This window comes from Schistocerca americana, chromosome 2 (genome assembly GCF_021461395.2).
Source record: "Schistocerca americana isolate TAMUIC-IGC-003095 chromosome 2, iqSchAmer2.1, whole genome shotgun sequence".
NCBI classification, from domain to species: domain Eukaryota; kingdom Metazoa; phylum Arthropoda; class Insecta; order Orthoptera; family Acrididae; genus Schistocerca; species Schistocerca americana.
In genome coordinates, this window is record NC_060120.1 from 585930849 (window position 1) to 585946045 (window position 15197).

At 43.8% G+C, this 15197-nt stretch overlaps 1 protein-coding gene across 1 annotated transcript in view; it reads right to left on the minus strand.

Moving 5' to 3' along the window:
• LOC124594206 (acyl-coenzyme A thioesterase 9, mitochondrial-like) overlaps positions 1-15197 on the minus strand; it is a 194609-nt gene that overhangs the window by 98921 nt on the left and 80491 nt on the right. The gene's annotated exons all lie outside the window — the stretch shown is intronic.

Here is a 15197-nt window from a genome sequence, read left to right on the forward strand (position 1 = left end):
CAACTTCGGTTGGAAATACCACATAGATAATATTGTGGGGAAGGCGAGCCAAAGGTTGCGTTTCATTGGCAGGACACTTAGAAGATGCAACAAGTCCTCTAAAGTTTACACTACACTCGTTCGTCCTCTGTTAGAATGTTGCTGCGCGGTGTGGGATCCTTACCAGGTGGGATTGACGGAGGACATCGAAAGGGTGCAAAAAAGGGCAGCTCGTTTTGTATTATCACGTAATAGGGGATAGAGTGTGGCAGATACGATACGCGAGTTGGGATGGAAGTCATTAAAGCATAGACGTTTTTCGTCGCGGCGAGATCTATTTACGAAATTTCAGTCACCAACTTTCTCTTCCGAATGCGAAAATATTTTGTTGAGCCCAACCTACATAGGTAGGAATGATCATCAAAATAAAATAAGAGAAATCAGAGCTTGAACAGAAAGGTTTAGGTGTTCGTTTTTCCCGCGCGCTGTTCGGGAGTGGAATGGTAGGGAGACAGTATGATTGTGGTTCAATGAACCCTCTTTCAAGCACTTAAATGTGAATTGCAGAGTAATCATGTAGATGTAGATGTAGATGTAGATGTAGATGTAGATACAGGACATCTGAAAGAATATACAGTCATACATAAATTTTGGTATTGTTCTTAAGTTATACAGGCGTCATATACAGACATAGGGGAAGGCGGGGCAAGATGGGGAAGCTAACTTTAAACCCTTACAAAAGGGACAAAAATAAACAAATTCAAGTAGGTTTGATTATCATTTGTTTACTTAACCAGTGAATTACAACAGCATGCAAAGAAACCTGCAAACTTGTTACATTTAGTTAGAAATATCTCGATTTGAAACATAAACTACCAATTCCCCGTCTTGCCCCATATGCGGGGTAAGATGGGGAACTAGCATGAATTGATCTCTAAAGCTTAAATAAGGACTGGAATAACGAAATCATGTGACGATAAGGTTTCGAAACATGGTTCTGCTAATTGCAGAATCAGGTATTACGTTTTATTTACGCCTCTTACATTCACGTAGTACACAAGTGTGGACAGCCTCGTCATCATTACTTTCTGTCCCTGCACAAGTATCGTGGGCACCCCGACGATGAAACACAGATTTCTGTGGCACTTTGAACTGTCGAGCAGCCCTGAAAGAACCCATATGACCTTCTATAACAGCATTTACGGCGTTATCCATTGACTACAATGACCAATCTTGCCTAGACGTTTGTCGCCGATACTTGCGAACCATCTGAAATAAAACACGTGGAACGTATTATTGAGTCGGATCATTCCTGGTAATCCATATTATATAGAAAATACCATATTTCCAATAGTCAGTCGTTAAAGCATAGCAAGAATACTGACTTTGCACTGTTTGTGTATTTTTATTCACCATATAGCCTAAGGCATACTTTGTAATTAGTTAGGAAACGCTGGAATAACGAATACCATTCTATTTACAGTTGTATTCAACGTATAATGTACGTGTTCAAAACCCGCAGCGAGACGATAAGAACGTAACGGTTGGACAAATAGTAGGGGCAAGACGGGGAAGCTCCCCATCTTGCCCCTTACCATGCTGTCAGGTTACGTTACGCCTACATGAACACTATGTAGTGAACATTAACTACTGACACCTCGTTCACTGTTAATAAGACGTATACAGTCTGGACAAATGTTCACGAAACACATGTTTTAGGACCTCTAAAGGTGTAAAACATTGCAAATCAGTATAACAACTGTACGTACCTTGAAAAGCTCACAGAAACCGCCGCGAAACTAAGGTTCAGCAATGCCAATACACTGGGACCTGTGTATTGATGATGTTGACGTAGCTATCCACAGATGGCAATACTCTAACTGTAGCTTATAGCCCTTCCCCGTCTTACCCCACCTCCCCGCTTCCCCGTTTTGTCCCGCCTTCCCCTACATAAATTTGGGAGTTGTATTAAGTTACACTGTACTTACAGAGAATGGTTAATCAATTGTACAGGTCACATAGTAAGGTTTAAGCACAAACAAGAGATTCTATGCATTTTTGCTAAGAAATTAATCAATACTGTAACAAGATTCATCTAAAAGGAACTGCTTCAGATTTTCTTTAAACTTTGGCATGTTTCCAACCAGTTCTTTAATGTACGGTGAGAGAGCATTAAAAATCTTGGTGCCACTGTATAAAACGCCCATCTGGACCATGCTTTTCGTTTTTAGCTCATAATGGAATCCAGTTTCCTTCGGGTGTTATAACTGTGGTATGAGTTATTGATTTTGAATAAGTTGCTATTTTTTGAAATAAAGCAGATCAGAGAAAAAATATATTGGGCAGGTGTTGTAAGGATTTGTAGAGCTCTAAACAGATCCCTGCACGAGTGCCTAGGATGTACTCCACACATAATTCTTATTGCACGCTTCTGTGCATGGAACACTTTTTTTGCTATTGGTTGATTTCCCCAAAATATTAGAATAAGTTGGTGAAAATAGCCAAAATATGCAGTTTTTACAATTTTCATTCTGCTCATTTCCCTAGTGTCTGAATTTATTCTTAACGCAAACGTTGCTGAGCTTAACCTGTTGCACAGATCTTGAATATGGTGGTGCCACTTCATTTTGCTCTCTATATGGAGACCCAAGAATTTGGAGGACTCAACCTTCAAAATCTCGTGCTCACCCACTTTCAGGTTCATTTCATTAGTAACATTTGTGTTAGAAGAGGAATGAATGTAATTTTTCTTTTTTAGGTTGACTGTAAGGCCATTGGTTTCAAACCAGTTTGTCAAATCTGCAAAAGTTTTATTTGCAGCCTCATTTGAGACATTCCCTGAGAGATTATTAACTGATAAAGTGGTGTCGTCAGCAAACATGAGTATTTTCCCATATTCTGTACATAGCGTCACCCCCGCTCAGCTGTTCGCTGCATCACCAACTGGTCAACTCCTTCTGTCCTTACGTAACACTACCGAACTTGGCAAGGCTTCGATATTGCTAAAAATGTATGAGAACTACATACACGAGGACTATTCGGAAAGCAGAGAACGATAGGTCGCGAAATGGAAACCACAGTGAAAATCAAAACTGTTTTATTTGCAACAGCTATCTACAACTTCCAGCTACTTTTTTCCATAGTCGCCGATTCGACGTAGACGTTTGTCGTAGCGTTGTACCAACTTTCCAATATCCTCTTTATACAGGGTGGTCCATTGATAGTGACTGGGCCAAATATCTCACGAAATAAGCAGCAAATGAAAAAACTACAAAGAACAAAACTCGCCTAGCTTGAAGGGGGAAACCAGATGGTGCTATGGTTGGCCCGCTAGATGACGCTGCCATAGGTCAAACGGATATCAACTGCGTTTTTTTTTTTAAATAGGAACCCCCATTTCTTATTACATATTCGAGTAGTACGTAAAGAAATAAGAATGTTTACTTAGACCACGTTTTTCGCTTTGTGATAGATGGCGCTGTAATAGTCACAAACACATAAGTACGTGGTATCACATAATATTCCGCCAGTGTGGACGGTATTTGCTTCGTGATACATTACCCGTGTTAAAATTGACCGTTTACCAATTGCGGAAATGGTCGATATCGTGTCGATGTATGGCTGTTGTGATCAAAATGCCCAACGGGCGTGTGCTATGTATGCTGCTCGGTATCCTGCACATCATCCAAGTGTCCGGACCGTTCGCCGGATAGTTACGTTATTTAAGGAAACAGGGAGTTTTCAGCTACATGTGAAACGTCAACCACGACCTGCAACAAATGATGATGACCAAGTAGGTGTTTTAGCTGCTGTCGCGGCTAATCCGCACATCAGTAGCAGACAAATTGCGCGAGAATCGGGGATCTCAAAAACGTCGGTGTTGAGAATGCTACATCAACATTGACTGCACACGTACCCTATTTCTATGCACCAGAAATTGCATGGCGACGACTTTGAAGCTCGTGTACACTTCTGCCACTGGCTACAAGAGAAATTACGGGTCGATGACAGATTTTTTGCACGTGTTCTATTTAGCGACGAAGCGTCATTCACCAACAGCGGTAACGTAAACCAGCATAATATGCACTATTGGGAAACGGAAAAATCCACGATGGCTGCGACAAGTGGAATATCAGAGACCTTGGCGGGGTAATGTATGGTGCGAAATTATGGGAGGAAGGATAATTGGCCCCCAATTTTATCGATGGCAATGTAAATGGTGCAGTGTATGCTGATTTCCTACGTAATGTTCTACCAATGTTGCTACAAGGTGTTTCACTGCATGACAGAATGGCGATATACTTCCAACATGATGGATGTCCGGCACATAGCTCGCGTGCGGTTGAAGCGGTACTGAATAGCATATTTCATGACAGGTGGATTGGTCGTCGAAGCACCATACCATACCGGATCTACGTCCCCGGATTTCTTTCTGTGGGGAAAGTTGAAGGACATTTGCTATCGTGATCCACGACAACGCCTGACAACATGCGTCAGCGCACTGTCAATGCATGTGCAAACATTACGGAAGGCGAACTACTCGCTGTTGAGAGGAATGTCGTTCCACGTACTGCCAAATGCATTGAGGTTGACGGATATCGTTTTGAGCATTTATTGCATTAATGTGGTATTTACAGGTAATAACGCTCTAACAGCATGAGTTCTCAGAAATAATAAGTTCAGAAAGGTACATGTATCACATTGGAACAACCGAAATAAAATGTTCAAACTTACGTACTTTTTGTATTTTAATTTAAAAAACCTACCTGTTACCAACTGTTCGTCAAAAATGTTGAGCCATATGTTTGTGACTATTACAGCGCCATCTGTCACAAAGCGAAGAAAGTGGTCCAAGTAAAACATTCATATTTCTTTACGTACTACACGAATATGTAATAACAAATGGGGGTTCCTATTTAAAAAACGCAGTTGATATCCGTTTGACCTATGGCAGTGCCATCTAGCGGGCCAACCATAGCGCCATCTGGTTTCCCCCTTCAAGCTAGACAAGTTTTGTTCTTTGTAGTTTTTTGGTTTGATGCTTATTTCGTGAGATATTTGGTTCGGCTACGATCAATGGACCACCCTGTACAGGGCAGCCGCCAGTGCTTTCCGCCAATTCTCTACGCTGGCCTACATTTCGTTGACTGTGCCAAAATGTTGACTTCATAGTCAGCGGTTCATGTGAGCAGAGATGAAACTCAGAGCGAGAAAATTACGGGCTGTATTGTGGGTAATCAAACATTTCCAATTGAAAACGACGCAGGAGCATCTTCATTACCCCTGCAGAAAGCGGCTGAGAATTGTCTTGAAGAAGAAACCGCACGACAGTTTTGTAATGTTGGCTGCATAGCTTCAGGCGAAATTTTTCACCAGGCCCTCGTACTTGGCGGGAAACACTATTGTTCTAGGTATCTTTATGTGCTTCCTGTGTGCTCAGAACTGAAAAGAACGACATAACGCCATCGACGGGCATCCTAGAGACACTGCCCAACACACCTGTGCAAAACTTCATCGGAATTTCACAGTGGTTTCCATTTCGCAACCGATCGCTCCTTACTTTCGGAATAACCCTCGTACATCCCAAATTTATTCCCCTCTGTCTCTCTCTGCCCATCTTCTCCCTCCTCTCTCTGTCCATCTCCTCCTTCCTTCACTCTGACTGTGCATCTATGTGCATCTGCCCCTCCCCACTCTCTATGTCCATGTCCTTCTCTGTCCTACAACCGCTCTCACTGACATTGAAGCTTGTTTATCATTATTGCAAAAGAACGAAATCTATATTCGGGAATGAAATCGCTCGTAGAATATGTATGAAGGCCAAGAGGGAATAATAAATGTGCAATATAAAGAACAAAGTGCTCGGATTAAATACCTGTAAGACAGGGATGTTCTCTTTCGCCCCTGATGTTCTATCTGTACGTCGAAGAAGCAAAGACGGAAATAAAAGAAGAGTTCACGAGCGGGATTAAAATTCTAGGTGAAAGGATATCAATGATATGATTCGCTGATGACATTACTATGCTAAGTGAAAGTGAGGCAGAGTTACAGGGTGTGTTGAATGGAATGAACAATCTAATGAGTACAGAGCATGGACTGAGAGTAAAGCGAAGAAAGACGAAAGTAGTGAGAAGTAGCAGAAATGAAAACAGCGACAAATTTAACATCATAACTGGGTATCACGAAGCAGACGAAGCTAAGGAGGCCTGCTACCAAGGCAGCTAAATGACCCATGGCGGACGAAGCAAGGAACCGAGCGAGGTGGCGCAGTGGTTAGCACACTGGACTCGCATTCGGGAGGACGACGGTTCAATCCCGTCTCCGGCCATCCTGATTTAGGTTTTCCGTGATTTCCCTAAATCGTTTCAGGCAAATGCCGGAATGGTTCCTTTGAGAGGGCACGGCCGAATTTCCTTCCCAATCCTTCCCTAACCCGAGATTGCGCTCCGTCTTTAATGACCTCGTTGTCATTGTTTCGTACATGACACAAAAAAATCCAATAGAAAATACATTCATCTGCCAGAATATTATAACCACCAACCTACTATCGATACAAACCCGTCCAACCGATAGCAGTGTCACCTGGCGAGGAATGACTGCTAGTCAGACACAAGCATGGTCCATGTAGTAGTGAAAGCGCTGTCCGTGTGTAGAATGAGGAACGCGCACGATCTATCTAGTTTGACCGGGAGAGATTGTGATGGCCCGGAGGCTCGGCACGAGCATTTCGGAAACTGCACGACTTGTCGGGTGTTCGAGGAATGTTGTGGTGAGTGTCTTCAACACGTGGCGAAACCAAGGTGAAACCACGTCCAGACGTCGTGGATTTGGGTGTCCATCCCTCATCACAGACGTAGGACGTCGTAGGCTGGGTAGACAGGTAAAACAGGACAAAGGGCGAACAGTGGCAGAACTAACGTCAGACTTTAATGCTGGACAGAGCCCGAGTGGGTCTGAACACACAGTGTACCGAACACTCCTAACGAAGGGCCTCCGCAGCCGACGACCCGTGCATGTGCCACTGTTAACACCAAGGCATCGGCAACCACGACTAAAATGGGCACGTGGCCATCGGCACCGGACGCTGGCGCAGTGGCAGAGCGTTACATGGTCTGATGAATCCCGACACCTTCTTCATAATGACGATGGGAGGGGCGCTCCAGCGGAACAGCTCCTTGACACCTGTACTGCGGGATGGAGACAAGCTGTCGGCGGCTCCATTGTGCTCTGGGGAGCATTTACGCTGGCAGCCATGGGTCCAGTAGAGCTCTGCAACCCACCACGATGGCCAAGGAGTAACGTGCAGTGCTTGCAGACCATGTACTCCTCTTCGCGACGATCATGTCTTCCAACGGCAGTGGCATTTTTCAACAAGATAATGCAACATGTCATAAGGCCAGGATTATGATGGAATGACTGGAGGAACACAGTCGCGAGCTCCGGCAGATGTGCTGGCCCCTCAACTCGTCAGATCTGAACCTGATCTAATACATCTGGGATGATGTTGAATGTGATATCTGAGCTCGTCGCCACCCTTCTCAGAAATTGCGGGAGTTACATGACTGTTGGGCGCAGACGTGGTGCCAACTCCCTGGGGCTTCATTGCCCCATGTCACGACGCGTCGCTGCTGTTATTCGTGCAAGAGGACGATATACCGGGAGTTATGTAGGTGGTCATAATGTTCTGGCAGATCAGTGTAATAGTGGATACAGTAACTTCGTCTGTATTCAGTGGGGTACAAAAAAACATGATAGGCAGGCTACACTTGCTTGCACATTATGCTTTGCACAATAATTCCATTCAGTACATGTCACATCCAGCCTTATCTTTACAGAGCCGGGATGTAGATGTACGAGCAATGGTCTCTTTAGAGCAGATGCTCAAAGCGATCACCTTGCAGTTACAAGCACACCGCCACTCTCTGGTCATACTTTGCTGGACTCTGCGCTACACACATGCATCTACCATTCCGAAGCAGCCTGCACACAAACTATTTGGTCACGTGGTGGAGAACTATAAACTCGTTCCTTTAAGTGTCCCCACAAATAAAAATCTAGCAGATTAATGTCCAGGAAACGTGGACGCCAGAACATTGAACTTCTACGATCAATCTATTTCCCTGGAAACATTTCATTTAAGTAGTTACGCACATACATTGCAAAGTGTCACAGTGCATCATTATGCTGAAACCATAGCTGTCGCCGAACACCGAGTGAAAAATTTGTCTTATCGTCAGGCAAAGTATTGCAAAATGGTTCAAATGGCTCTGAGCACTATGGGACTCAACATCTATGGTCATAAGTCCCCTAGAACTTAGAACTACTTAAACCTAACTAACCTAAGGACATGACACAACACCCAGTCATCACGAGGCAGAGAAAATCCCAGACCCCGCCGGGAATCGAACTCCTCCCATGATCCCAGCCCACAGTTTGCCGGCAGGGGTGGCCGAGCGGTTCTAGGCGCTTCGGTCTGGAACCACGCAACCGCTACGGTCGCAGGTTCGAATCTTGCCTAGGGCATGGATGTGTGTGATGTCCTTAGGTTAGTTAGGTTTAAGTAGTTCTAACTTCTAGGGGACTGATAACCACAGCAGTCAAGTCCCATAGTGTTCAGAGCCATTTGAACCAGCCCACAGTTTTATTCCAAAGTGTGCCTGAAAGCTGCATTCATGGGTGACATATGGGTTGTGTTATGATCAATAAGGTCTGTTGTTGAGGTTGAAAATACCTTCACGAGTCCATATCACGATTTTTTATAAAATATTCATCTTCCACTTTGTGCAAAAGCCATTCACAAAACTGTACTCGTCGAATGCGGTCTTCTGGCCGCTGGCGTTGAGTTAATGTGTAACGGTATGGATGCAGTTCTTCATCGTGGAACACTTCAACAACGGGTCTCTGAGATATCTACAACTGTTTCGCAATATCACATGTACCTCGCAGAGTTGTTTGGTTAATGGTTTAAGAATCATGTCCTCCGTTTGTGGAGAACATCCAGTCCTTGGACGACCTCTGTCTATTACTTGTGGAGGAAGATTACCGGTTTCTCGAAGGCGTTGCTCCAGGCGACGGAAGCCATTCTTATCAGGATGGCGCTTTTGAGGGTAACGTGCAGTATACGCACGACCAGTAGCAGCAGCTTGGGTATCGGATGCACCCAGCACCAAAAGCGTATCGACGTATTCATTGTTTGAGTACTCCATCGGAAAGGCGCCCTACATGAACTTGACAGAACCAGTAATGGTTGTGCACTATGCCGTTAGTAGACCCATGTATGCAGTTTAATGGATCCCACTGTCATGTGATGGGCTATTGTCATGTGGTAGGCATTGTCATGTGACAAAATGATGTCCTGCTTATAAACGACAAGAACTAGCGAACGGAAGTCTAAAAACTAAAAAGGAACCTAACGAGGATTCGAGCCATAACTCCACGGTGGACTGGGTTTTATATCCCAGCAGTCTATTCCGTGATCCGCAGCGTCTGGTACGGTGGTGCGGGATGATCCATGTTCCTCTGTAAAATCCAGTGCGCTGCATGATGTGACAGTGTTGACTTTTTCACAGAGCAGGATTTACTTTCTCGCAGTCTGTTCTATACATTGCGATTTTAAAAATATCCTGTTCGCTTCGACCTGAATGTTTGTTATTGTCATTTAAAGTAAATCCGTGTAGAAATTTACAAGATTTTTTGATATCTTTTGTTCTATATATACTTTATGAAAATTTACGTAATATATGTTTAAAATATTAAAGAGCCTGTGACTGTCGGTATATTCATTAGAACATCGAATAAAAATTGGAAGTAAATGATACAAGTACCTTTCGAGGTTTTGGTAACAATGTTAAAAAACAACTTAGCTTTATACAGCAGTACAGATAAATGCTGAATCCAAGTTTTTACAGTAATAATTGGTAGCACTCGACCGTTTTTGTGTCCTACACACAGCTCAATAACGCGTTTCGAGGGGCAATACCCTCATCATCAGGTTGTAAAACTTGGCTCATTAAGTCAAAACACTTAAAGATATACCAGCAGTAACAATTGAGGCTTTAGCATCACAAAACAGAATAAAATCACACTTGTTTGTGGTTCTTCATTAAAATCTCCGAGATAAGTATCCGTTCGATCTCACACGTGTCATCTCATATCGCACACTACACCATGCCGCATCCTGTTGCTCTGCTCTGTTTAGTCAATGCTTCTGCAGGGATCCGGGGATTGTCTTCTCTGCGGTATTACTGTGCATCTGGAGCTTCTGTCGTATTGGTAGCCTACTTTTCCTCATTTCCTAAACATAGGATGTCGGCCTCTGGCTCGTATAACACTATATGTGCCCTAAAATAATTCTACAAAGCCGCTAAGAAATCTCGTCTTGTTGTCTTTCATTTGTACGTTCAAAGCACTGCCACATTTCTTTTCATGAATGACAACTCCAATACCTTTACAAAGTCGAGTTTCACAACCTGATGATGAGAGAATTGTCTCTCGAAACGCGTTCTTGAGCTGTCTGTACAAAAATACGGTTGACTACTGTAAAAACTTAACAGTTGCTGCCTCACATCCGTAACTGATAATAGTAAATCCAATTCTTATTTTTTCCTAGCTCATGGAGTAAAATAAAAATCACACATTGAGCGAGTCAATAATGCGTTGGTCCACCTGCGGCCCTTATGCAAGCACTTCTTCGACTTGGTATTGGTTGACAGAGTTGTTGGATATCCTCCTGAGTGATGTACCAAATTCTATCCAGCTGGCGCGTTAGATCGTCAAAATCCCGACCTCAACCGTTATCTGTCTGGGGAGAGATTCGGATACCTTGTTGGTCAAGGTGTGATATGACAAATACTAAGACAAGCAGCAGAAACACTCGCTGTGTGCGGACAGGCATTATCTTGCTGAAATTTAAGCTCAGGACGCCTTGCCATGAAGGGGAGTAGGATATCGTCGACGTATCGCTGTGGTGTAAAGGAGCTGCGGATGACGTACAAAGGGGTCCTCCTATGAAATGAAATGTCACCCAGACCATCACTCCTGTTTTTCGGGCCTTACGGCGGGTGAAAGTTAGTTTGGTATCCCACCGCTGTCGGGGGCGTTTCCAGACACGTTTCGGCCTGGAACCTCATTGACAGGAGTATAATTGTCTTCAATGGCGAATCCCGCTTCGAAATCAATCCTTATGAATAGAGTAAACGTCCCAGCCGATGGTGGGATACCGTACGGCCTGACAAACAGGACTGATGGTCGGGATGCCATTTCTTTTCATAGCAGGACTCCTTTGGTTGTCATCCGCCGCACCTTGGCAGCACTGCAGTACGTCAACGATATTCTACGCCCCGATTGTTGCCATTCAGGGCAAGCCACGTTGGGCTTACATTTCAGCAAGATAATGCACGCCCACATACGGGGAGAGTTTCTGCTGCTTGCCTCCGTGCTTGCCAGTCCCTACGTTGGCCAGCAAGGTCGCCGGGTCTCTCCCCAATTCAAAAAGTTTGGAACAGGAAAGGCAGTTTCCTCCAACCAGTTTGGGGTTTTGACGATCTAATTCGCCAATTGGACAGAATTTGACGCCATATCCATGAGGAGGACGTCCAACAACACAATCATTCGTGATGCATTTTTTTCATATTTTTTTTTTCATCTATCGATTTCCCATTCGGATAATTCATTCGTGGTGCGTCGTTTTTTTCTGTGAATCACTTGTTTTCGTTTCTACTTGTTCCCAGTAGTTTAAAATGTATGCTTGAAGAAAGTTGTTTGTTGCAGTGTCGTAATGACTTCGACAAATATAGGTAATTTCTCTGTTTTTAGTATCTTTGGACTATGAAGTGTTTCGAAAATGCTGTTAAGCGGCACTAGTAATTTACTTCATCATAATAATACAGCGTTACTCCTTTCTGTTTTTGCTGCGTCCCTGATTCTACGTTCAGAAACGATATACGTCTTCACAATCCAGTGGCACAGTTCTCATAATTTTTAGGAGTTTATTATTGATTTTTCTGAATACTGCACATATTTCATTTATTTTCTGATATAAATTATACTCACTTTCAACAAATTCCAAAATTTTTCTGGATTATATTAATTTCTAAAATTTAGTATTCTAGAAAATGTTTAAATGTGTGTGAAATCTTATGGGACTTAACTGCTAAGGTCATCAGTCCCTAAGCTTACACACTACTTAACCTAAATTATCCTAAGGACAAACACACACACCCATGCCCGAGGGAGGACACGAACCTCCGCCGGGACCAGCCACACAGTCCATGACTGCAGCGCCCAGACCGCTCGGCTAATCCCGCGCGGCTAGTATTCTAGACTCATTTTTTTCTACCAGAACAATTATTGACCACTTACATCAATTCAGATTCGTAAAATCTAAGCTCAGGGCTCAGGAGCCAAACAGGTTACAAAAAGTCTGAATGTGACCATGAACGTAGCTGTGAGTAACCATAGGATGTCAGTTACTCACATAAGAAATTAATTAAAAAGTGGGCGAGCAATGTAGGTCATATATCTACACCTACATGATAAATCTGCAGTTCACACTTAAGTCTTTGACAGATATTCCGATGAATCAGTTTCAGACTATTTCACGACCGTTACGTTCTCTAATAACACGTGGAAAAAAAGAACAAAACGGTTCAAATGGCTCTGAGTACTATGGGAGTTAACATCTGAGGTCATCAGTCCCCTAGAACTTAGAACTACTTAAACCTAACTAACCTAAGGACATCACACACATCCATGCCCGAGGCAGGATTCGAACCTGCGACCGTAGCGGTCACGCGGTTCCAGACTGAAGCGCCTAGAACCGCACGGCCACAACTGCCGGCATTTCTCCCTATGTAGGTTCAAGTTAGTAAAATATTTTTGCCTCTAGAGAAGAAAGTTGGCAACTGATATTTTGTTAAAATATCTCAACGCAACTAACAACGCCTTTATTTTAATGATTGCCAATCCAACTCGCGTATCATATCCGTGATACTAATTCCACATTTCGCGATAACATAAAACGAGCTGCCCTTCTTTGAAGACTTTCGTTACCCTTCGTCAATCCCATCTAGTTAGGATCTTATTATGTGCAGCACTACTGCAAAAGAGAACGGACAACCGTAGTATAGGAAGTCTCTGTAGTGTGTTTCTTGCATCTTCATTTCTATGTGTACTGCGAATAAACCGCAGTCTTTGAATGACCTTCCCCACCTTTTACTTCATTCAATTCATTGCGTAAGTGAAGTTAACAGATTTTTGTTGTTGTTGTTGTCATGTGCAGGACCTCACACTACGCATAATTTAGCATGAACTGCCACTTCTCGCTGCCTGCTGTAATTGGTTGTGACCTTCCGATGATTTTAATAGACGGTAAACGACACTATCATCCCGAAAACAGTCTAAGAGGACTGTTCAGATTGTCTCCCAAATAGTTTACATAGATCAGGCACAGCAGGGAGCCTATAACGCATCTAGGGGGAATACCAGATATCACTTTTGTTTTACACGATGACTTACTGTCAGTTGCTACCAACTGTGACCCTTCAAACTGTAAATCATGAATCGAGTCCCACAATTCAGACGATAGTCCTCCTTAGGCACAAAAATGGATTAGAAGACGCTAGTGAAGAATACTGACAGAAACGTTCTGGAAATCTAGAAATATGGTATCACTTGTCATTTATACTTCAGTCTGAGTTACACATTTTTACATACAAGTGCATGTGAGACTGAAGAATTAATGACATTCTTTTTAAATTTCAATAAAGTTTCTGTTCTCTAGCGACCAATATGTCGGCTACAGTGTACATGGAATCAGGTTAAGTTCCACTTTCGATAGCACTCACCATTTCGTCTGAATAAAGAGCCACTTTTCTTTCACAAGAACGATAATTTCTTAATCCGTTCTGGTTATGTGGTAATAGATGATTTTTTTCGAGGCATTTCATAACGGAACACAGTACACACAATGTGTTCGAGTTCCGCTAGAACTGTGGCTATGAAAAATAAGCCATGGATTATGTTCACAAAACCACTGTATTATTCAAAACAGACCCCCCCCCTCCCCCCCAAAAAAAATCAATATATTGCGGACATGTCCGAAAGAACAGATACCATCTTCATATATTTATAGTTAAGGCTCACCGGCGATTTGACCATCTTCTTCTGTGCGGATGCACAAACAGTGCCCTAACTCTTACGGGAATCGGCGGCAAAGCCGCGAATAATGAGTCTGATGGACAGGGGCACTATGAGTATAGTGTGGGACAATAAGTTGCGAATGTGGGTCTTACGGGAGGCGTGCCAGAGATAAGTCCCTGTAGTCGCACTATCCTCTGTGTCCTCGGTGGCTCAGATAGATAGAGCGTCTGCCATGTAAGCAGGAGATCCCGGTTTCGAGTCCTGGTCGGGGCACACATTTTCAGCTGTCCCCGTTGACTTATATCAACGCCTGTATGCAGCTAAGGGTATTCATTTCACTGTAATTTCATTCTAACGAGCTGCATGGTCACTGAGTGCCAGTATGCCTCGTCGACGTCAAAGGGAGCCATATCGGCATGTGAGAGATTTCTAAAGGAGCAGAATGATCGATCTCCGGGAAACGGGGTTGTCATACCGTGACATACCAGCTCACACAGGGCATGCTGCTACGACAGTGATGCGTGTGTGGAAGCAGTGAGCAGAGGAAGGTCATACGCAGCGACGAGCGAGAACTGGATCACACAACATGACCACAGCACGGGATAGCCGTCATCTTGTCCGCAATGGTCATTACGCACCGTACAGCGTCATACACAATGAAGGTTCGTCGCTGGAGCACAGCAACTCGTGTGAACTTGTCTGCATCGACGGTTCGTCACCGTCTGCTACAGGTTGGACTGGTTGCAAGCATGCCATTACGTCGGCTTACATTGTCCAGAAACCACAAGCTCCTCCGACTGCAATGGGCATATGAACATCATCACTGGGGTGCTGAGTGGCAACATGTAATCTTTTCGGATGAGTCCCACTTCAACGTGTCCTACAGTGATGGCTGCATACGTGTCCGGCGGCACAGTGGTAAGCGCAACCTGGAGGGCTGCACTGTGGAGCGGCATAGCGGACAAGTGATGGTTTGAGGCACCATTGGTTACAACAACTGATCTCGCCTCGTACGCATAGCGGCCGCTTTGAACAGCAACCGGTAACTTATGGAGGTTGTGGAGCCTGAGGTACTCTCC